Genomic DNA, 25,530 nt, shown 5'->3' on the forward strand with positions numbered 1-25,530 from the left:
TTTCACATATGAGGGATTTGTCTTGGTCTTCAGTGCGCACAATATTTACAAACAATAAACAGTAAACAATAAACAATAAAGCAAGTACTGCCGTCAAGAACACAAGTCCAAGTAAAAAAATAAAAGATAATTTCCAAAAATAAAAAATAAAATAAAAAGACACTCTATATACATATGAACCGTAATAAGAAGAATAATATATACAATTGTGCAGAATGATGCAAGTAGTGCAAAACTTGTTGTCATCATAGGCAGATGACTGTGTGTGGTGGTGGGTGAAGGGGGGGTAGTGTGTGTGTCAGTGGGGGTCCGGGGCCGTTGTTGATGAGGCCAGTTGCAGACGGGAAGGTTTTGGTCTTGGTCTTGGTTTTGGTTTTGACAGACCTTAACCTCTTGCCAGAGGGGAGTGTTTCAAACAGTTTATGGCCGGGGTGGGAGGGGTCCAACATGATTTTCCCTGCACGCCTCAGTGTCCTGGAGGCGTGCAGGTCCTGGAGGGACGGCAGGTTGCAGCCGATCACCTTTCCAGCACAGTGGATAATACGCTGCAGTCTGCTCCTGTCTTTGACTGTAGCAGCAGCGTACCAGATAGTGATGGAGGAGGTGAGGATGGACTCTATGATGGAGGTGTAGAAGTGCACCATCATAGCCTTTGGCAGGTTGAACTTCTTCAGCTGCCGCAGGAAGTACATCCTCTGCTGTGTCTTTTTGGTGATGCAGCTGACGTTCTGCTCCCACTTGAGGTCCTGGCTGATGACTGTGCCCAGGAAGCGGAAGGACTCCACAGTGTCGACTGGGGAGTCACACAGAGTGATGGGGGAGGGTGGGGCTGCGTTCCTCCTGAAGTCCACAACCATCTCCACTGTCTTTAGAGCATTGAGCTCTAAGTTGTTTTGGCCACACCAAGTCACCAGGTGGTCAATCTCCCACCTGTAGGCAGTCTCATCTCCGCCAGAGATGAGCCCAATGAGGGTGGTGTCATCCGCAAACTTCAGGAGCTTGACGGACTGGTGACTGGAGGTGCAGCTGTTGGTGTACAGGGAGAAGAGCAGGGGAGAAAGAACGCAGCCCTGAGGGGATCCGGTGCTGATGGTCAGGCTGTTGGAGACGTGCTTCCCCAGCTTCACATGCTGCTTCCTGTCAGACAGGAAGTCAGTGATCCACCGGCAGGTGAAGTCGGGCACGTGCAGCTGGGAAAGCTTGTCCTGTAGCAAAGTCGGGATGATGGTGTTGAAGGCGGAGCTGTAATCCACAAACAGGATCCTGGCATAGGTTCCTGCTGAGTCCAGATGCTGGAGGATGAAGTGGAGGGCCATGTTTACAGCATCGTCCACAGACCTGTTGGCTCTGTAGGCAAACTACAGGGGGTCCAGGAGAGGGTCTGTGATGGATTTGAGGTGCGACAGGACAAGGGGCTCAAAGGACTTCATGACCACAGAGGTCAAGGCGACTGGTCTGTATTCTTTGAGTTCTATGGGCCTTTTTTTTTTTTTTTTTTTCCCGTCTGATGTTATATGTCATAGGCGACATGTAGTCTTTCTCGTTATGTCTTTTCCACAACTGCTAGCTACAATATACTGTCAAACTCTTAACATGAAAAATTATATTAAAAATTCACAGACAACATATGTTGACATTCATGGCACAATTCAAACAGGACCAGAAAATAATTATTTTCTCACATTCACTTGCATTAACGATTTTTCAACCTAGAGGTCCACTGGGGTTTAGCGGAAGGGGCGGGACTTACCAGCTCTATTGGATAGTTATTAGGATTTTCACTATTTATATATTAACCACTATTCCCACATAATAGTGGGAATAGTGGGAGAGGAGAGAATGCACCGTTCGGTTGCACGAGGAACGCTCTGATTGAAAAATATCTAGAAGTAGTTAAAAGTAAGAGGAAAAGTTGGAAAACACCGCGAGCTGACTCACCAGTCCACGGTTGATGTTGCCTGCTCGGCGGTGAGTTTAATGTGTCTTGAATGTGGGGAGCTTCGAGTGGAGGTGTGTGTGCGTCAGTGCTAACTTGTCGCTAACTGCTGAATTGATACCTTGTGCGTTAGCCGCCAGTGTAGCGACCAAGGCGAATTAGCATTGAACCCGAGCTAACGCACAAGTTAACTGCTAACAACGTGGGGTAATTCTAAATGTTAAGCTATTGTGTGCATTGTATGGAAGGAGAGAAAAAGGGGGATAACACCTTGTTTCATTATTTAATTAGGACAATTGATGCTAAAAGGCTATTTTGAGTTATTTGAGTTTTTTATTTCATTCACTGGTAAAGTGAGACCTATGTGAATAATATATTTTTGTTAATTGATTTAAATTAATATATAGGTCATATTTATGTTATTATTTATTTTAACTGAGAAACAATGGCCTGTTGTAATTTAATTTACTGAGATGTATGAATGTGGCCTGTTCTACAGGTCAGGTTTTTGTGAAAGGATTTGATTTGGTGACGCTCGATGTCGAGGGGACATCAGTGACACCGGTAGTCGACAATAGATAGGACACCAGCACTGGATAGCCACCAGGCGGCTTCCAGACATCCGCTGGAGATAACCAGATGGCGAGCCGGAACTAAAGAACCAGAGTCAACTGAACTACCTCCCAAACCTGCGGTGTGGTAGGAAACACACAAAGATCAAAGGGCCCCAACGATATAAACTGAGCTCATAACAAGGAAGAGAAGACCATAAAGACGATTTTTTTATATTTCTATTTTATTTTGCGCGCATTTTATTATTTTCCATGTTGAAAATTGTTGTTAACAATACAGTTTTTGAAACTATATTTTGTGTGAGTGTGATCAATGTTGACGTTCCATCCTGGGCTCCATGAGCGTTAACCTAGAATCCTGGTAACTGGTCCAACTACGAATTGAAACCGAAACCCAAAAATACCTGTAACCTCATAAGGCAAAGAGGGGTTACATAACCATGTAATGATGTTCTTATTAATGTGAAACCAGGAAGTTTTGACGAGTTTTCAGTGAGAATGTGTTGATTCTCGCCCACCCATCTTGAATTTAATAAACCTTTTTAGTTGCTTCGAGGAGGTCTGCGCAGCCTGCCCCATATTCTGTCGAAAATAATCTCCCGATTGAAATGCATTGGTTTAATTCACTCTGGTTTAATTCACAGCCCATTCACTCCTGTATTAACCCGACTACGGCTCTAATAGACGTTGTGAGCATCTTTCCTATTGGATAGTTATTAGGATTTTTTTAATGTGAAAATGGCGGACATACTTTTTATTCTGGGTGGAAAATATGATATTATAGTATAGTTACGCAATTGAAAGTGTTTATGTAAACATTTTTAGCAAGAAATGTGCGTTTTACTTTTCATAATCTGTAAATGTAAATGTGTAGGATGTTTGGTTTGAAAGTTAGGACGAAGAATATTTCAGGTCTCGACAGAAATATAATAACATGGTTGCTATGACGGTTGCTATGGACACTGAAACCAGCAGCTTGCATGCCGTTTAAATCATGGCTGTAAAACCATTGTCTTTGCTGATTATGTTATTTTATGTAACCGTGTAATGATGTTCTCTTATTTAACAACTTAAAAAAAAAACTTTAGTACATTTTTAGAGCAGGTATGCCGTCTTCTTTCTTGGGATTTAATATAGCGGGTTAACAGACCATTTTCTTTGCTTTGAGGAGGTCTGGTGGTCTCTGTATATAATATATAGATAAATTTAATAGGAATTAAATAAGAATTTCATTTCGACTTCAGAAGGGGGGCGGGCTGCCTAGGATTCGTCAAAACAAGTACAATAATCCAATTTATCAGAATTTTTCAGCAGACCCCCTCAAAAACTGAAACTAACCACGTTCCTTAAACCCAATCACATTCCAGATTGAAGTAAAACTGCGTTGGTCCACAGCGGAAAATGCATTAGAATAACGGCTCTGAACTAGTGGTGGCTCGTTCGCGAACGAATCAGTTTGAACGAACAACTCTTCAAAACGAACGAACCGACCTGATAGGCCGCTCTCGTTTGTCGTCATTCGTATCATTCGTTCGCCGAGACTCGGCTCCCAGCTCCACCCACTAGTCGCTGAGTCGCGCTGACTCGCAAGTCACCGTTCACTGACTGTGTTTAGCGGTGAAGACTCGAGGACTGAGAAGTCACAATAGTCAACAATATCCCGATTCCGAACATGAAGCACTCCTCAGCTAAAAGGAACTTAGTTAATGTTGTGTTGATTGATGACCGTTTGCACCATTGCACGATCGTGATTCGTTTGAGAATAAGAACGAGGGAGGAGCTGAGTCTGACCGACTTGGCTAAGAACGTGCATTCGCGATTTGTTTGAACGAGAACGAGGGAGGAGCTGAGTCTGACCGACTCGGCTGAGAACGTGCATTCGCAATTTGTTTGAACGAGAACGAGGGAGGAGCCGAGCCTGACCGACTCAGACTCGGCTGAGTCTGAGTGGCGAACTGACTGACGCAAAGTGATTCATTCAAACAAATCATGAAATCTACCACTACTCTGAACATGTGACACGCCTACATTTTTTTGGCCAATTCTTTTCAATGGGCCTGCGTCCACGTCACGTGACCTGCTATGATGGTTGCCATCGATCGCCCCCAATATCTTTCTATTTTCCACAGTTTAGACTTGTATAATCAATAAGTTACTTTTGTAATCAACTTGTTTTGTAAACTTTTTTAATCTCTGTCTGGTGGCTAATTACATCACTCTGAGAGATGCGCACGGACATATTTGGTAGTTACTCAGCCTATAACCTATTTGTCAAAGCAAAACACCAAGCTCATTGATTTAACGAGGCAGGGTTATTTGAAATAATTCATTAATGTGTTATGTGTGAGAGGTCATTCCTCCTCCTGAGTGTGTATTGACTATTTCTGGTGATTGAAATCCTCATTGCAAGCTTCCTATTTATGTCTAGTGTACCCCTACTGTCCACAAGCACCCCCCCCCCCCATATGGATATGGTGAATTGTTGCCACGTCCCAGTAGTGGTGGTGTCATATATATGAAAGAGGGCATTCAAATATACTACAATGATCAATTAGCAGGCCGAAGCCCTAAAGGAAGTGATGCAATAGGTAACTTCTGAGTCAAGGCCAGTAACCTATAGACCTGGGGTCTCTTTTTTATCAATGGGGGTCTCAAAGGACACATACGATTATCAACTTGGGGGCACCAGCCCTACAAGAAATTACTCAGCAAGTGCTCCATCTGATCTCGTTGCATCTCACTGGCTCGCTTGCAAGATTTTGGCCTGAAGTTCTTCCCAGACCTACACCCTAGCCATCCAACATGCATATCTGAGAATCAGGCCTCTCTTTAATAATGACAAAAAGTTATGAGAGAAATGCACATTAACTTTTTGTTATCTCATAAGGGGCGTGGTGCTGGCTCCTTTTGACCTTTTGACCCCAGACTTCAAAAACTTGTCCACAGGCCAGCTGTGTCTACAACTTTAAGGCACACATTTACACCTCCATCCTACCAAAAATAGGGACTAGAAACTAACCTGTCTTATTCACATTTACCTTACTGTTGGAGGTCACGCCCCCTTTTCGAGATAGCTAGAGATGCCAAAATGTATACACACATTTCCCAGGGTCCTGAGAACATATCTGAGATTTGGAGTTCTAGCCCTTACAGAAAGCCTCTCAGAAGTGTTGCGTGCAAGACCTAGTGGATCAGAATGTGGTGGAAAGAAGGTTTTTGGGATAGGAAGGTCCTACCGCCCTGAAACTTGACTACATTATTCTAGGGCCTAACTGGGACCCCCACACCGAACCTTGGCCTTCTCGGACCCCGAGGGCAGGGAGGGGGGGTCTGAGGTTTTGGGTTAGGGTTAGGGTTAGGGTTAGTAAGTAATCCCAAGATGCACCCTGAAGGTCTAATGGACAAGATTCTATCTCTTTAACTTCTAACTTCTAACCAACGCAAATTCTATCTCGTTAACTAACGTCAACTAATTTAGATTAATTTCTAGCAACAGCTTGTTGCCAATGTGTTTCAATGGAGCATTTGATGATGCTGTGTGAGCCTTTCCTGTAGAGCTGGAGCCCCCAAGTTGATAATCACATGTGTCCTTTGAGACCCTCTTTGATATAAAAGAGATCCCAGGTCTATAGCTTACTGCTTAATGTCCTCACCTCAGCCACCTATTGCATCACTTTCTTTAGGGCTTCGGCCTCCTAATGAATCACTTTAGTATATTTGAATGCCCTCTTTCATTTATATGACACCACCACCAGTGGGACGTGGCAACAATTCTCAATATCCATATGGGGAGGGGGGGGCTGCTTATGGACAGTACGGGTACACTAGACATAAATAGGAAGCACACTCAGGAGGAGGAATGACCTCTCACACATGATGACTTAATTAATTGTTTCAAATAACATGCCTTGTTAAATCAATAAGCTTGATGTTTTGCTTTCACGAATAGGTTATAGGCTGTGTCACTACAAAAGTCAAGTTCAATACAAAAGTAACTTATTAATTATAAGTCTAAACTGTGGAAAATATAAAGATATTCCAAGGTGAATTTTGAAGGACACCTTAGAATATCTGTTGTCTATTTCCTAGCCAGCAGACCCTAGTTTACGACAAAAACAACACAATTGACGACAGCTCAGTTACCGCACTTAACGTCGTTAACGTGGTTTGGAGCAGAGCTATGAATGAATGTTGTTACAATGAATGTTTATGTTTGAACTCATGAAGTTTTTTTCAACGTGCACGGTGCATACACTACATTAATGTTCCTCATCACAGCGTCCCGCGCCTATCACAGGAACCTAGAATCATTATGTTCTGGGGTTTGTTCAGAATATTGTGCATATAACGTGTACATGTATTAAATGCAGGATATATGCGTGGATGTTACAGAAAATTAAATAGTGGCCTGGTCGTGTAGTCGATGGCAACCACCATAGCGCCATAGAATCCTGCGCAGCCTGCCCCATGTTCCGTCAAAAATAATCTCCCGATTGAAATGCATTGGTTTAATATTGAATTAATTAAATATAAATAAAATAATAATAATAATAAAAATAAATATATATATAAATAAATATACAATTATTTAGGCATAATATTATAAGTAGACCATGTTGCTATGTAGCTTATCATTATAACAAGATCTGTATCTGACCATTGACCATTGACATATTTATATATGTATTTATTTATTATATTTGTTATGATATTTTAGTCCAGGAAAGTCCGCCGAGACAGGATCGCTTTTAACTCACTTTATTTGGTTAAGGTTATTGGTCTAATGTCTATCGTCTATGAAACAAAAGGAGAGGAATGGTATATAACACGCGCGGAGCGTCTCTAAGCTTTACATCTAACCGATACGCCGCCCAAGAGATTCTGATTCTAAAATGGCGGAGCCCGAGTTAAATAGGCAGGTAGAGGTGGGCGTGTTCTGTGGCTTTAAAAGCCCGCCTCCTTCATCTATGACGCAAGTCTTACAGCTTATTTTATGTTTTCTCAGTATTGTGGCTATGGGAGAATATTATGGCTGAAATATGTTACATATACGGAGACCACCAGACCTCCTCGAAGCAACGAAAATGGTATATTAACACGCTCTATTAAATCCCAAGAAAGAAGACGCCATACCTGCTCGAAAAATGTATTGACGTTTTATTGAAGTTGTTAAATAAGAGAAGATCATTAGGCCTACACGGTTACATAAAATAACATAACAAGCAAAGACAATGGTTTTATAGCCATGATTTAAACGGCATGCGAGCTGCTGGGTTCAGTGTCCATAGCAACCATGTTAATGTCTTCCTAATAACTATCCAATAGGAAAGATGCTCACAACATCTATTAGAGCCGTAGTCGGGTTAATACAGGAGTGAATGGGCTGTGAATTAAACCAGAGTGAATTAAACCAATGCATTTCAATCGGGAGATTATTTTTGACAGAATATGGGGCAGGCTGCGCAGACCTCCTCGAAGCAACAAAAATGGTTTATTAAATTCAAGATGAGTGGGTGAGAATCAACACGGTCTCACTGAAAACTCGTCAAAAATTCCTGGTTTCACGTTAATAAGAGAACATCATTACACGGTTACATAAAATAACATAATCAGCAAAGACAAACATTTACAGCCATGATTTAAACGGCACACAAGCTGCTGGTTTCAGCGTCCGTAGCAAACGTCATAGCAACCACGTTATTATAAAGTATGTCCGCCATTTTCACATAAAAAAATCCTAATAACTATCCAAGGAAAGGTGCTCACAACTTCTATTGTGAGCCGTAGTCGGCTTAATACAGGAGTGAATGGGCTGCTGGAGCACCCGGTCTGAACGTCAAACATCGACGGGGATGGCATTGAATTGTAGTGAATTGAATCCCTTCTCCGTCTGCAGGCGATGCCAAAGGGTACCTTTTCCGTCAGTGACTGACGCTAAAGTGACCTTGCCACTAGTCGGAATTTGAAGTTCTCGGAGTGAGACTGTGTTGTTTATTTCATAAAAAGGTTATTATGGAGGGAATATTCATGACCTTTGGCCATAGATTACTGCGAGGCGGCCATTTAATTCCCGCCCTCAATGTGCCAAATATGAATTGTTTCCGCTGCTGGTTGCAAAAACCTCCAGCAACGTGTTTCATAACGGTTGTATGTCAACTGATGGCTGACGTCCACAACCATACTTCCATATTTTTGGAGTCTATGGTTACAGGTGGGGTATGTTATAACATTTTGATCATTTAGTGTTTGCCTCATTTCAGTAAAACTAAAAATAATTGTAGATTATTGTACATAATATGCAATATACTTGCATGTTATGTAAAATCCTTATTATCATGTTTGTAGAATATTAGATATTATGACAAACACATGTGACAAAGATATTTTAGATGAATAGGGAAGAATTTGGAGGTTGTTCTTTGGAAATAAGTCCAAACCATACAACCAGTTTGTTCTTTATTTCAATTGAAAATCTCTAATGTCAATCTTCTATTTTAATAAGTAAAATAAATTCTGTATTCAGTTTCAATAACTAGTTCAAATAATTCAATCCAAAAAGAGATGGAGCATTGTAGTGCATTTAACAGTATTAAATTAAACCATAGAAGTGTGTTTAACAATGCCAAATCATTTCTCAAGAGCCTTGCCAGATTAATTCCGGTTCCACAATATATTCAATCTGCACTCAGGGTAAGACAATGGCAGTCCAGGAGAGCATCAACAGGAGGGTGGAGGTTTAATTATGATAAGCAAGGAAACTCAAACCTATCATTTGAGAATTTTAATTAATTAATTCAAATCGTTTATTCCCTCTCCACTCAGTGAGATAGAGCACGAAGGGTTGAAATAAACAGTCGGGGGGATTATACAAAATCATTCTCCTGCATTTCTAATAAGTGCATTATTATTTGAAGTCGGAAGAGCAGGAAAACTGTAAGATTCCTCTGCCATCTCAGAAATAGAATTTACAACTTTGTTTCGCTATCGATTTGCTTAACATACAGTCACATTCCTCAGCAGTGCACTTATACATTTATTGAAGTCTTATAGGCTTAATGATGATAAGCGGGTAAAATGGAGACTTGGCTTATGTATATATATATATATATATATATATATATATATATATATATATATATATATTGGTATGTATGTAGGAAGCGCGTGTGTGTGTGTGTGTAAGTGTGTGTGTGTCTGTGTGCGTGTGTCTGTGCCTGTGTGTATGTGTGTGTGTGTGTGTGTGTGTGTGTGTGTGTGTGTAGTCTTCAATCAATCCTTTAATCAAACAAATAAATAAATAATCATTTCAGAATAAGCATAGCAGTAAAAGTCATTTTAACCATTTGACTTGACATCAACAACTAAGAAAAGGAAAATAAACACATAACAGATCAAATAAGCAAACATCAGCCAACAGCACGGCTGTTTTGGTTGAGTTTATTGGATGTACATTAATTGCAAGATGTATAGAATTCCCATATGTACGGGTGTAGACAGACTGAGTACATGTTGAGCACGAGAAGGAATCTCTGCACTGGGAGCATGACGTGGTCTCTTGAGCTCAGAGACCTCGCAAGAACATCCTCTCAGAGACAGACGCAACGTTCCAGATCATTCCATGTCTATTGTATGCCAAATGAGCAAGGGAAGAAAATTAAAAGATCACTTTGGGGAAACGTGATACAGAAGGCAGATTAAATCCTTTTCCTTGTCAATCTGTTGAGATGAAATGATCGCCCACTTCCTGAGAACCAGGTGTTGGCAGTGCGTCGCTCACAGGGAAATGTGTCGGATAAAATATTTAAACAATGTCAGACGGTGTGTTCTGCACCGTATGCAGGGTGAGATGGAGGTGCGGTTTTAGACTGTTTCCCCAAATCTTTACTTTTTAAACCGGATTGTCATCAAGAATTTAGTCTACATTATTTGACAAGAGAGAAAAAAAACATACACAGTTCAATATTTCTCTGCCCTCTCTCTCTCTCCTTTCCCCTAACTTACTCCCTCTCGCTCTCTTTATATATATTTTCTCTCTCATGCCATTCTTCAGGATCTCAACGCCACAAAGGGTTTTGTACAGTCTATGAGTATTTTGGAACGGGGATTAGTGCTTTGTTCCTTGCCATTCTAGGGAATGGATCTTCAAAATCATTGATTTCTCCTTTGGAGAAGAAACATCTCAGCTAGTTGATAACTGTAAGCTCTGCCCCAGACAGCTGCTGATGTGGGATCAGAGATCCCAGAGTGAGAGTGAATATCATAATTTGAGGTCACGTGTGAATATATCTTTTCTTGCATACTAAGCTCCGCAAACAAATTTATAGGCAAGGTGTGAGCAGCACAAAGCAAGAAACTTACCGAAGCGGAAATGGCTTTTACTTTTTACCTTTCCCATATCGGCGGTGGGGAGATGAGCTCTGGCCTCATTCACCTGAAGTGATAAACAACAAACATTGGAGTTCCCAGCCCGATGCAGGAAAAGGAAAAGCAGGAGAAAGAAATAACAAAAAAAAGACAAACGCCATGGCAACAGAAGATAGTTTGCAAAGTTGCGAGCTGGGAGCAGCAGCAGCAGCCGTGGCAGCAGCAGCAGTACTTGTGTTGAGTCATTGGACTGGAACAGATATACGTTAATTGGAAGTAAATCTGACAGCTCCAGAGGGAGGGATGAGTTGCAGAGAGAGTGTGGGGTTGGTGGGAATGGCAGGCCTCGGGGATGGGGGTGTCATCTGCGGATACAGATACTTGGGATTGAATAAGCAAACACATCATTCTCTTTCTATTGAAAAAAAGGGTGTTTATTTATGGATTTCTGCATATGTATGTTAATATGTATGTGGCTGTTATTAATTGCTTTATTAATCTGACCATTCATCCACTTCTCTATCTATTGGTAACACTTTACATCATGTGTAGATTAATTAACCCTTATTTGATCATTAATTAATATTAGCATTATATATATATATACCATTATAGTCTAGTAAACAATTGCTAATATTGTTCATGTCAACTAAGATAGTTGGGTTCATGTTAATTAATGTATTAATGTATATGTTATGTAATAGGGTTAGGGCTAATCCTAATTGGAACCCACTAAATAATGCTTATTACTGCATAATCAATGTACCATTATTGTAAAGTCATACCTATGTACTGTATGCATTAATTGTTTGAGTTGTTTGTCTGACTTTTTAATTGTTTTAGTGAAAACTCCCCTTTGTATATACTGTTTGTGCTTGCCAAAATGTATTTATCTAGTCCTTTTTCACAATTAAATTTAGTGAGTTAAATTCAAAAGGCACCCCATGCACTAAATATTGTTCTTTAATGTAACTTCGGACTGGGAAGGCTCCATGAGTTTAGTTGATCAAAACCATGCACCATGATGACCTAAATAAAATGTAAGGCGTACTATTGAAAGTGAAATATTTTGCAGATTTCAATGTCCCTGCCTTTCCTAGGAAACGATAAGCATATTATAAAAAATAGTTACACCTTTAACCAATATAGAAATATAGAACAATGAATGAACAATGAATATTGTAGTTGTTTAAACTCAAAGCATACATTGTAAGTCTGTGTAACCAAACTCTCAACTGTTCATTGCAGAATGCAATGAACAGTTCGATTTCTATGTAATGTGATGGAGTAACACTAATGGTGATACAAAATTCTGTCATGCAGAAGCTCTTTCAGAAGCTCTGCATTTTCAATCCTTTTTATGTGTTGTAATTGCTGGGTATTTAAATAAGATGGGATTTGAGTATTTCACATGGCTAAGCATGTGACAGAGCGGCCTCGGAGTGGTTTGGTGACTGGTTTGATGATGAGTGTGATGACTACGTAGTTTGATGGCTGGTTTGGTAACTGTTTTTTGTCAACTGGTTTGGTTATATATTTAGCTAGTTAATTGAGCGGTTTGGTGATAGGATAGTTTGGCTACCAGAAAGTTGTGTGCGGAGGTAGAAAGGGAAGAGAAAAAAGCATAGTGACATGCTTGGAAACAAGGAAGGTGTTTAATAAAAGCAAAGGTGTATGTAAGAGACAGAACTTAAATAATAATAATTATGTGATTCATGAAAAATTCACATATATTATAAGTTAACCTCACAATAGAATAGCTATGAATATGTTTCCTCTTCACCTACCATTAGAATAGGTTAGCTGAATTTATCAATCAAACACTGTCTTGGCAATAGTGGTTTGAAAGGAAAAAATACATATTATATCTATTTTAGGTTTTGTAATTGTTCATGATAATAAAGAGGTCCAATTCGACTCCGCCAACCATCACCTAATGTTATCAGGGAATTGCACCATTGTCTAAACACAAGCGGGCCTGCTAATAATAGCACAGGTGGTCTACGCAATGTTTTCTCATTTAGTTTGAGTAAATATTTGATAATATAATTCTATGTTGTTGTGCCAACATTTTGCCCCTGGGCACCTGTGATTGTTCTGTTGCCGTCTGGCCACCCAGAGAGAGACAACACGTTTAGCATTCACAAAGTTGTAAGGTGTGCCATACCAAAGTGTGGCAATAAGAGATAGTAAAGTGACAATGAAGATTCCATCTTTGATTTTCTTACCATATTTAGTATTTCCTTATTTAAATGCTAATAGCTTATTGTTTGGGCTTTAGTGTAGTAATCGTTAAAAAATAAATCAAAGACAAACAATTAGAAACACAACTCATTTTGAACAAAATAAGAGAGCACCAGCAGTGCCCTGTTCCTTCGCCTACATTGTTAGCTGGCTTTGCCATATATCATAAATCCTTAAATCCTATCATCATTCATCATTCCAGACCAAAACTAGCAAAAACATTTGCCACCAAAAGTTCCCCGACTTGTACAGGACAATCTCTTCCCAGGGCACTGTACTTACTCAACATTATTGTTGTGTTGTTATTCTATTTTTATTGCTCGCCTTTAGTGTCTTCTGGTTTTATGGGAAATTGTTATCAGCTGTATTTCGAGACTTTTGCGCAGTATCATTTTTGTGTTAGGTTTGACTTAGATGGTAAACTTCCAGTAATTGGACAAGTGGGCTCCTTGGTCACCTTAACTGAAAGATCCTTGGTTCCATCTTGAGCTTGATTCATGTGAAAGGATGCTTAAAAAATAAGTGTTTAACCCCAACCTGCTCCAGGTAGGTGATCATACGACCTACACGGGTTACACATTTAAACGTCCTTTCATTTCGATGCAAAGAACTAGAAAGAACATTTTGGTTTCTTTGTCTTAAGCCTGCATCCCTTCATTCACAAGCATTAGGTCTACATACCTTTCAAAATCTTGTGTTCAAAAGTTGGCCTTTAATACTTGATTAGTAACTATTAGTAAACATAACAATATTATACAATAATAATATAAGACATTCTTGGTTTCAAGAAAAAATATCAAAATATTGAGGTCTTGATTAAATGTTCATTTGAATTGCTCTATACCAATTGCTATGCAAAAAATAAACTGATTTGTGAAGCAAACCAATTTCAGATAGAACAACAACAAAGACGCAAACAAGACACAAAGATGCCTTTGTTTGTCCTTCGGGATAAATTTGAGATGTGTTGTATGTAAAGGGAAAGATAGAAGGCGAAGAATACCACAATAATGGAGGAAAAAAAGAAGCTAATACTGAGTTACATATTTCTGAAACAACCCAATTCCTCTTGACAGTGGAGCTTTAAACAGGAACAGGAAACAGGATAAGGCAAATTACTCTCAAAAACATGACCCTACCAGCAATACATTTGCATGAGCTTGGCTTGAATCCCCACAAATTCCACCAGTCCACTTTACCGATCAAACACATCTATTGATATTGCATTTGCACAAAAATATATTTACATTTGAAACACAAACAATGGTTTGTGAATCAAATTGGAATGCACTTCCACACCAAAGGAGTGGTGGGGAATGGGAATGTTGTGCTGCCGACTGCTATTGCCCTGCTGCTATACACTGGTGGTCCTTATTTAACAGCCTCCGTTTAACCGCCTTTGACAGCCATTGGAGCAAGCCACTAGGAAGAAACAAACACAATATTGAAATCAGTGGAGGTTGTCCAAATGTCCATCCCCATGTTGTGACCAGCATAGGCAGCTGTGATTCTATTTACATTCCGAAACTATAAGCTTGCTGGCCCATTTCATACACTAATAGGCATTCATTTTTGGTTATTTTTTGCAAGTGAAAAATGTAATTGTATTCAGTTGGCCAGGCTTGGGAAACATAACGTTGCCATATCTTGCTGGCTAACAAGCAGTACACATTTGTTGTCTTGCATCGGTGACCGAAACAAAGTGGAGAAAATTAAATTAGTTCTGTCTGTTAGACACACAACGGACAAAGCAGAATATACCTTTTCATTTTTCTTAAACATCCATTTTGCTATTAACATCAATAATAAACCAACTTCAGTGCCTCTTATGTGTTTGTGTGTGTGTGTGTGTGTGTGTGTGTGTTGTTTGCCTTGCGGTTCTATTATGGGAATTAAAAGTATGACGCCTGGAGGCAAGATGGGTGGAGTATGGGAACAGAATCTGCAAGTATACCAGCCAATCAGTGAGCTAGCAACATATTTGGTTGGAACTGGAACTAAATGTTTCCTGGCTTTGAATCTCAATGCAGACTTGTGCGGTTACACCTGTTCTCCGTAAATCGAACCTGTGACCGAAACATTATGTTGAGAAATGTAATGAGCAGCGCTGGGGGATTTCTTAATCTTCTAAACACTTTGATAAGTTTAGAATTCATTGTTTTTAACTAGCTGTGTGCATGTTTATGTGTCGCTGTCTCGTGTTCTTTGACTTGAGGTTTACTTTAATTTGAATGCATAATCCTGCATATTCAGTACTTCCAGATGGGTCCGATTGCATATGCATGAGCACATGTAAGACAATGATTCAAGAGTCTGAAACAAAAGCATTTTATTCGCTGGTTTAACTCAAAGGCTATGCAGAGAAAGAATAAGTCCTGGTAATTAATCATATTTCCCCTGATAGCATGTCCCAACCTGCTATTTATTGTACTGTCCTCAACCAACCAGTTGTGCAATAATTCAGCCTGATTGCAGAACTACTATAAAGTGTAATAGAAAGCACAATGGCCAGTGGAGTTGTATGCCATAGAATAAAACAGTAAACCTCTGCTTGTTTGCAGAGCGAGTGTATATTTAGAGAAAGCGGGCAAAGGTTGGTAATCAATATCACTTTAGATTAGTCTCAAAAGTCAGCTTCAAGCCTTGAATATAGCTGCTCTTATGATTACCCCGATGATTAATTAAAACTGATGTTCTCTGCAATCAAACTGGGCCTGATCAATACACGGCCGGGTCAGGCTCATCCTTCTTGCAGTCTCCAGAAAATAACACATTCACAACTTGAACATTTTCAACAAATGCTTATCGCTGCCGTAAACAATATGCACCGTGGGCTGTTGGGTTATAATTACAGCAGCTGCAATTGGGATTTTTTTTTTTGGGGGGGGGGTTAAAATGTCAGGAACATGGTTTCCCGCCAGCCAATCAGTGGGAAACAGGAAGTAATCAGGGCTTGCATGCTGTTGGCTACAATTTAATGGAAACGATCTTGAACAACAAAACAGCCTCAACATATCACTTCAACATCGTCTGGTTACTGTTGAAGCCTACTCAAGTGTCTGATTGATCGTCCTAATTCCTTGTATATTTTTGAAAATGTTGCATGGTGTCATACAAGTCTGTTCTTAAAAATGACACGCCAAGCTTTGCAGAAATTGCAGAAAACAGAAATTTAAATTAATCTTATCTGCTCTGCATAATGTCAAAGCGTCCATTATGGAAGGCTGTTAACGGTAGAAAGGTGGACTTCCGGCACGCTCCATCAACAGTACGCATCAGTATCTGTCTATTGTACAGAGGCAAAATGTGGATTTGTGGCTGTTCCCGTTGCCACGAAAAGGCCAACAATAAAATGTTGGATCTTTGTTTTTCACCATCAAATGTGCGACTCCCTTCCCTACAGACACAATCGGCGGTGATAGTCTCTATAGCCAGGCTGATCTCATCTCATCTCCCCCCACTAATAGACCTCTCTCCTCCAACAGCTCTGTGGAGTGCCTCAGCATGACTGACGCCCACATCGCCCCCTTTTGAATAATTACCCAGGAAGAACAAGACGAGAGAGAGAGAGAGACATAGAGACACAAAGGGAGAGGAGGAGAGAAATATGAAGGGAGAAACACACAGAAACACAGAGCGGGAGAGAGAGACAAAAACCCTCTGGAACAGTGATGGCAGAAAGAAATAAGGGGAGAACATCCTTTGGTGGCGCTGGTTGCTAAGCAGCACTCAGCAGACCATGGCCTGGCTGACAGGCCGGCTACTTCCTGGAAAACCAGCGTTTAAGGAATATGATGTCACTGGTAGGAAGAGCAGACGAGTTTGGATCGGGATGGTATTCTCGCACGTAACTACACACACAAACACATTCATACACAAACAAACACAAACACACACACACACACACACACACACACACACACACACACGCTCCTACCAGCCTACATCTTTAGCATCCTATCATGTCTGGCATGTAGTGGAACCCAAGATATGCAGGGCTTCACTTCAGGCATGCTAAGCTTATGGATAGCAGCTAAATGTATGCTGCCAATGTGGTCTATAATGGTGAAAGACCATCAGGCATTGAAGTGCTCAGTAAAAGAGGTAATTGCATGGTTGACGCGTTTGCGAAGCCTTCAAATTCCGTCTCCAAACAACGGTGATGGAGCGGTGACAGGGTCAGCGTACAATCCGATACTGTGCTGTTACAAAGCCATTTATATTGATGGCTGTTGGAACTGCATTGGCTTTCACAGTTTTTTTTTTTTTTTTTTTTTCCCTTTGTGTGTGTGCATGTGTAATCGACATTCCTCATTAACTTCCTCTGGAGATCTGAGTACAAACCACTTTGTAAGCAATATGAGTTTGAGCTGAAATAAATATGTATTCCATGGTCAACCTTAAACGCCTGGGAGGATGTAGGCAAGCACACCCTTTTATGCAGTGTTTCTTTTTTAACTATACTGCAAACACATATACAGCGAGAACATAAATGCCACTGAAGCTACAGGGTACCTTCCAAATAAATGTATACAAGGTATACAAGGTATCCAATATGCTGAATAATAATACATATATAAATAATATAATACTACTATAACCCAAAAGGTCAGAAAAGCCATATTTATACAGGCACAGGCATAGTGACAACTACAAACACACAATCACACATAGTGGCATTTCAAAGAGAAAGTAGCTTTTTGTGAGTTACCTCAACTATTTCTATGCTTTGTAAGAGTGTGTGTATGTGTGTGTTAGTGTGTGCGTGTGTGTATGTGCTGGTGCCCGTGTATGTGTGTATTTCGAAATCAGCCAATCCATCAAAGGCCAATCTGTGTTTCTATCAATACAAATCCTCATGCATTTTTCAGCATTCAGATACCTTGAGGCTCCGGGGACTGATGTAGCACGGTGTTTCTGGATCGTTGAGCAGTTCCACCACAACAAAAGAACCATTCATAAATATTAGAGAGGAAACATTCACTGTCTCCCCCCTTGCCCCCTCTCCTCCCTCACCCTCTTACGGCCCAAACCCCCTACCCACTCACCCTCTCCTCCTCCCTTCTCGTTAACAGAATGCCTGTCGTGGGTCCAGAACTGATATTGCTGTTGAGTTATTGCATATATCTGTGCCTATATATTTCGACAGCTACCTAAGAATACCCGGTAACACTTTACAATAAGGTACGCAAAAACGTGAGTAGTTACTGAGGAACGAATGAGAAACGAATGATCGGTTAATGGGTAGGCCCTAAGTGACTGTTATTCTGGAACTACTGAGGAGTTACTGGTAAACAGACTACGGGACTACTGCATTCGTTACTGAGCAACGAATGATGAACAACTGGGTGGTTAATGGGTAGGCCTACCCATTGAGTAGGCCTACCCATTAACCACGCAGTTGTTCATCATTCATTCCTCAGTGTGTTTATTTTGTATTCTACCACTTTATTACAGTATGGAAGGGGAGATTTGGAGGTACCTGGTCAGAACTTGGTCAGCCTACAAATCCCAGGTGTGGAGACTGCGGGGAAACCACACAGAGAGGACACTAAAGAGCCAGCTCTCATTCATCGAGTGGACTCATTGCTCCCCTAGGCAGATTGCTGCAATGACAGATCACACTGTTTCCTTTGCAACATATTTCTCCTTCCTGCTTATGTTGTGTGAGTGTCTGTATGTGTGTGTGTGTGTGTATGTGTGGTGTGTTTGTGTTTGTCTATATGTGTGTGTGTGTGTGTGTGTGTGTGTGTGTGTGTGTGTGTGTGTGGGTCTCTTTGTCTGTCTTACTGTTTGTCTGTGTGTGTGTGTAGGGGGCGACTTTCTGTGTGTGTGTGTGTTTGTGTGTGTGTGTGTGTGTGTGGGAGTTACTCCAAACGTGAGGAAGTGAAGCGCATCATGGTGTCATGTATTTCCTTCATTTCATTCCCATTTATTTATATTCCTACATCACAGGGAGGGCTAATAAAACGGAGAAGATCACAAGATGGCGGTTCTAACAGCTGTCATACACTGCAGGTTCTGGTGAAGGGTTTGTACTGCAAACCTGAAGGGACGGACACACACACAGACACACACACACACACACAGATAGACAGAGAAATAAAGCCACACACACACACACACACACACACACACACACACACACACAGACAGAGAAACTCAGCCACACACAAACACACACACTCGCCGTACTGTAACAAATCATATACAATATCACATTGTGTGTCTGCTACCACACGTCTCGTCCATTTTGGTTTTGCTGATGAGGACTTCTGGCCACTAAGTGGATTCCTGTCGTATATGCTCAGGATGGAGGAGGAAGACATATTGTTTCGCTGCTTGGGATGGAGACTGATGGCCCAGCAATTTGCTGACTCCTCACAGGTACATACGCACACACACACACACACGCACACACGTAAATGCATATTCTGGCTGAAGGAGAGAAATCCATCAAGTAAGTGAGAAGAGAGGCAGCCATTGCAGTTGCGTAGACCTGAATGTGAAACTTGCTTAACCAAAAGTATAGTTCATAAAGAAAGAAACACAAAAGTTAACATTTTTGCCATTTCACATTTTGTTTTTTAGTCACGACTTTTTGGGAAAAAGCATTATTACATAAGACCCAACTGCTAGAAAAACAATAGGTATCCACAGATACTCTGTGAATACCTAATTAGAATGATATTGAAAACAGAATTATGAAAAATGTTTCTAAAGAAAAATCGTAACAATGGATTTTATATTTGTGCGCTGATATTTAGATTAGATACCTTGACAAGGACAGATGTTGAATGCTTACACTCAAAAGTGTGAGTGATGGCATGGATGAAATTGAATGTTTGCCTACACACATACACATGCACACACACACACACACACACACACACACACACACACACACAGAAACATCCTCGGAAACGTTTGTATTCGGGTTTTCACGTGGAATTTAGATGTATTCAAAAACACCTGAGAATGTGCTACAAACCCTAGACACCACAGTATTCAACGTCTGTGTGATACACGACACAGCAACAGGCAGAGAGAGATGGTGCATGTAAAAAGACATTATGATAAAGTCATTTTAGAGTAGTTAATGGGAATAACAGACAAGTGGGATATGCCAGTCCACTTGTAGCTGGCTGTCCACTCCAGTTCACTCCATTAGTTTCCCCTCCACTGCACATTTGCAGTAGAAAACGGTTCTCCCAATGTTATCAGTGTGATAGATTTGTTTTGTAACTTTACCCTTTTTCTTTACCTTTGTATTATAAATAAACACTCATGATTCTGAATGAGCAATCGGTTCATTAAGAAATACAGGTAATTATGGACGTTCCTTAAACAATGTTTGGTCAATAATCGGAGTGGGCCAGACACCAACATTGTGTACGACCAGACAACAACAGACAACATGTCTGTCTGTCTGTCTCCATCGTGTTTATAACCAGACACCAACAGACAACATGTCTGTCTGTCTGTCTCCATCGTGTTTATGACCAGACACCAACAGACAACATGTCTGTCTATCTGTCTCTATTGTGTTTACGACCAGAGACCAACAGACAACTTGCCTGTCTGTCTGTCTCCATCGTGTACGACCAGACTATCTGTCTCTATCGTGTGCTAGTCCATCTGGCGTTAGTGGCACAGTGGACTCCATAGGCATTTTGGTCGCTTGGCAACAAACTGAGTTTCACCTATCTGCTTTGTCTGGAGTTCAAACTCAAGAAAGAGTTTGTATTTGGGGTTATATAATATTTCTGTCATTGTTTATTGCTCATTGGCTTACAGGGAACACCCAAACAAACGAATGTGGGTTGCTGCAGGATCAGGAGGATGTGAGGGATCAGGAGGATCAGGAGGATGTGGAGAATGTGGAGGATCAGGAGGATCAGGAGGATGTGGAGAATGTGGAGGATCAGGAGGATCAGGAGGATGTGGAGAATGTGGAGGATCAGGAGGATCAGGAGGATGTGGAGAATGTGGAGGATCAGGAGGATCAGGAGGATGTGGAGAATGTGGAGGATCAGGAGGATCAGGAGGATGTGGAGAATGTGGAGGATCAGGAGGATCAGGAGGATGTGGAGAATGTGGAGGATCAGGAGGATCAGGAGGATGTGGAGAATGTGGAGGATCAGGAGGATCAGGAGGATGTGGAGAATGTGGAGGATCAGGAGGATCAGGAGGATGTGGAGAATGTGGAGGATCAGGAGGATCAGGAGGATGTGGAGAATGTGGAGGATCAGGAGGATCAGGAGGATCTGGAGAATGTGGAAGATCTGGAGGTTGAGGAAAATGGAGGAGGCAGTGGCGATTCTAGACCGGTTTAAATGGGGGGGCCGAGATGGGGCCGGCTTTTCTGTTAGAGGGGCACAGACCAAATTGTTGACGGGGGTGGGGGGGGGGGGGGGGGGGGGTTGGATCGCGGACGAGCGCTGTTGCGGGCGCGATTGTTGACGGGGGGGGGTGGGGGGGATCGCGGACGCCGTTCGGGGGAGCCACAGGGGGGGCCGGACTCAGAGTTACGGGGGCACTGGCCCCCCCCTAGAACCGCCACTGGGAGGAGGCTGACTGGACAACAGAGACAACATGGGGATATTCTCTTTCCCATGCACCTCCACAGAGCCCCAAATAATCAAGTATACAAACAACCCTAACCTTGTGGGGTTGCCTTTGTACACTAACTGCCCATTGATCCAGGAGCATCCCACTTTATTGTCATTGTTTGTTATTGACCAATCATATTAAAAGGAGCCAAGACTTGGTTTTGCCATTGGATTTTAATGTAAAATATAAATGTGAACTTGGATGCCAATGTTAATCTTACTTATGTTACTATCCAGGGGATTGACAGCATGTGGTTATCTAGTTAACGCAAAATAAGGAAAGAAAAAGGTAGATCCATGCGCATGTCAGAGTAGGTTTCTCTCTGCCAAGAAACACATTCAAATCCCTCTTGTATGTACGTAAACATGTTTGACTGAAACACACATTTTAGTATTGTCAGTAATATCTTTGGGGTGCAGACAATGATCAAAGCACTTTTTTTTGTGTTATTTTCCTTTCCTGTTGGCCTTGTGTTGGTTTTCTGTTGTCATTCTTTCAGTGGTCATTTGCATCTGCGTTTGTATCCATCTTTCAGAGATTTGTACATGGTTATGCCTCGCAGACATTATTGAGATTAGTTTCACATTTCATTATCCACTCTATCCCTTCGGATCCGGGCGGCGAACACAAGCGTCAAACTTCACTCATAAATGATGACATCAATCATTGTACATTAAAAACATCTGTGTGGCACTGATGGTGAAGCAACGTCAATAGTTTTAGGGGAACCCTGGGGTAAAAGAGCAAGGGAGTGGTCCTTGCCTGTTCCTATTCCATAATATTAAATCACAACTGATCCGGGATCCAGTTATTCTATGTTACAGCAGAACTTATGGGGGGAGAGGGCAGAGAGCCTGGACCTGGAATCAAACACAGAAAGGGGCGGGGTTACGCCTTGTCTTCTGTGTTACACATAGATATTCTATCCAAGGACAAACTCAATAGTGTGAGCGAATAATGCTTTCAGTATCTCTTCAATCTCCAGTCGACAAGGTGTTGAGAAGTTTGCTAGTGCTAGCTAGACTAATTAACAGAACGTTAAGCGAATGCTGAAGACTTGCCTCTGCAGTCGTCGAGTCAACAATTTCCAGCACATTGGCCAGTGTGGCCTCACAAATATTTCAAAGGACCTTAGTCCACCTTGTGCTTTTAGCTGAAAATACATATTTAGCCATTCGGGACCATGTAACCATGTGCTTTGACTTTGATGCACTTAAAGGCCCTGCCTGATACACTGCGTGATCTCTGATGAATTATTGACTGTGACTGATTGTTACTGTTTTCCAGTGATGATTTGCAATGGTGAAAAAGAAACAATGTGAGATTAATTGTGCGAATTGACACCTTATATGGCAAACCAAAATAATAATATTTAACATTAATAAGATAACAGGCCAAATAGGGTTTTGGCATACCTTGGTAGTATTGCATTGTGTTATGTTGGCAATATAACAAAAAACAACGAAAAACACCCACACATATCAAGTGTGAAGAATCATCTAGATTAATAGCAAAAATATATTTTTGTTGTAAATTTTTTTGCTGGAGAAGGCATTTGTTGATAAGGCAGTTTAAAGTAATTTCTCTTCAAGAAAAATAATTGTTGAAACTGGCTCCAAATAACTACTTTAAACAATAGGAATTAATACATAATTGTAACTTAAGAAGCCCTTTGGCAGTACTGCAAAATTGTAAAGAAACACATACTCTGTGAAGATAGTTGTTTCATGTATAAACTTAAAATACTGGAGAAGGAAATCTAGATTTTGATTGTAGCAAAGACTTAAACAAGCATGCATGCACACACACACACACACACACACACACACACACACACACACACACACACAGGCACCCACAAACAAACGTATACACTCATACTCGTAAACACACACATAGACACACACACACACACACACACACACACACACACACACACACACACACACACAGCATATCAACTTGAGTCTCTGGGGCTGTGCTGTGTCTATTTGTGAGGCATGAATTGAGACAGTCTTGTTTTGGCATAGTGTTCACAGAAAGCAAGAAACATTAAATATGAGTCCCAATAGACAATATCAATGATTTTCCCAAAAGACGTAGTTGTGTTTGTATAAGAAAATATCTCTGACAACACACATTTATACACAATGAGAAACAAAATGGTTTAGTTCAATGGTGCTGAATTTTTAATGTTGCCATTGACTTCTATCTTATATTGTTCATAAAATAGTCTGCCAAACATTCGCACATTCCCCTTGGAAAGCAGCAAAGCACTTTTCTGCCATTTCAATTCCAAGTGCTAATTCTCATTTCATTTGAATTAAAGATTGGAGTGTGTAGTGTGTGTGTATGTTTTACAGTGTTGTGTGTGTTACTGTGTGATGGCTGTGACCAGATGGCAGAGATGCTACACTGGACCAACTCCAGCAGTGCCACCGCTCTCCTCTGAGATGGGACACGCACACACACACACACACACACACACACACACACACACACACACACACACACACACACACACTACAATCTAACCTTGAATCAACCAAAGAATGTTCCCTTTGAGAGACTTCCTCCACAGCTGTCCACATAAAAAAGCTGATGCTTTGTTGACTGGGCCATGTTTTAAGTGACCAGTAGTGAGCGATTCTTTGTGATGAACAGCGTCAACACCTTCAGAGATCAGCTGGAGCACCTCTCCTGGGCAACCTACAGCATTTCCTCCTTCGCCTTCTGCTCCACCTGGCTTTTATCAAACTCAGTGGGACAATATTGCTGAGCATTACAGTAGAGATATGTTTTCCCGCTTTCCGTTCTCGTGTTTGTAGGCTTCTGAAAAGCCTGAAAAACAAATGGCTGTCCTCACCTTCACTTCTTTTTTTTGTAACCCTCATTCCACCATTTTCTATACTCAAGTACTCTCTGGAAAAAAGAAAAACCGAAATGGCGGAAACAAAAAGAAAACAAGAACACAGGGACCCAGAAAAAGGGAACAAACAACAACAAACCAAGGTCTTGCTTATAGACCAGCGTGGAGGCAAGGTTGTTTGGGATGGGACGTCTCGCAGTGACTGATCTCATTTTGATGACACCACAAGTCTGGAGAGTGGCGTGGTTTCATGCTTGTCCTACGGAGTCCCTGATTAAAGCGCAAGGGCGAAGCAATAACTGCATCACTGTGCTCCGCCACGAACCCATCAGAATTAGGGAGCGAGAGAGGGCACGATAGAGGAGGAAAGACATGGGGGGAGGGGGGGAGGGAGAGAGAGATGTTGAGAGAGAGAGCGAGACAGTCGTCTTATTGTCCGATGCAGGGTATACATTTAACATTCAAACAGCGTCTCTCACACAGCTGCCCGACTCTTTGGGCTATATTAAATGTACGGAGCATCTATGCGTAGATGCCAACACGGTGAACTACAGGATGCGCCATATGATGACATTTATGGTGTGTATAGGAGAAATTTGTTAAGGAATATGCAGTCAACATCTTGCCCAGTATGCTATATTAATTAAATAAGTGTGGAGAAACACTGAGCAACCAAAGAAATTCTCTCCTCACGTGACGTGTATTTGATATATGTTCTTAGTATGTTGAAGCCATGAGCTGCACAGAATGGAATGCTTTGTGTAGGTTGGGCCTCAAGGAAGTCCAGAAAGAGCGGGAAAATAACACAGAGTATCTCCATATAAGGGAAGAATGCATGGGATGAGGTAACGACGTATGGATGATGTATGGGCACAATGGGGCATAAAAGTAGGGGCCAGAGAGTGGCTGGTCAGATCTTTGTCAAACCAACT

The 25,530-nt window shown here is 41.2% G+C and overlaps 1 pseudogene across 1 annotated transcript in view; it reads left to right on the forward strand.

The window, feature by feature from the left end:
• The first annotated feature begins 422 nt into the window (after nucleotides 1-422).
• LOC311351764 overlaps nucleotides 423-25,530 on the forward strand; it is a 76,588-nt pseudogene continuing 51,480 nt past the window's right edge. Inside the window, exon 1 of the transcript in view lies at nucleotides 423-1,453. The product of the transcript in view is annotated as an uncharacterized misc_RNA (transcript). The remainder of the gene's footprint in view (nucleotides 1,454-25,530) is intronic.

Source organism: Micromesistius poutassou (assembly GCF_964030765.1).
Source record: "Micromesistius poutassou genome assembly, chromosome: 8".
In the NCBI taxonomy this organism is placed as follows: domain Eukaryota; kingdom Metazoa; phylum Chordata; class Actinopteri; order Gadiformes; family Gadidae; genus Micromesistius; species Micromesistius poutassou.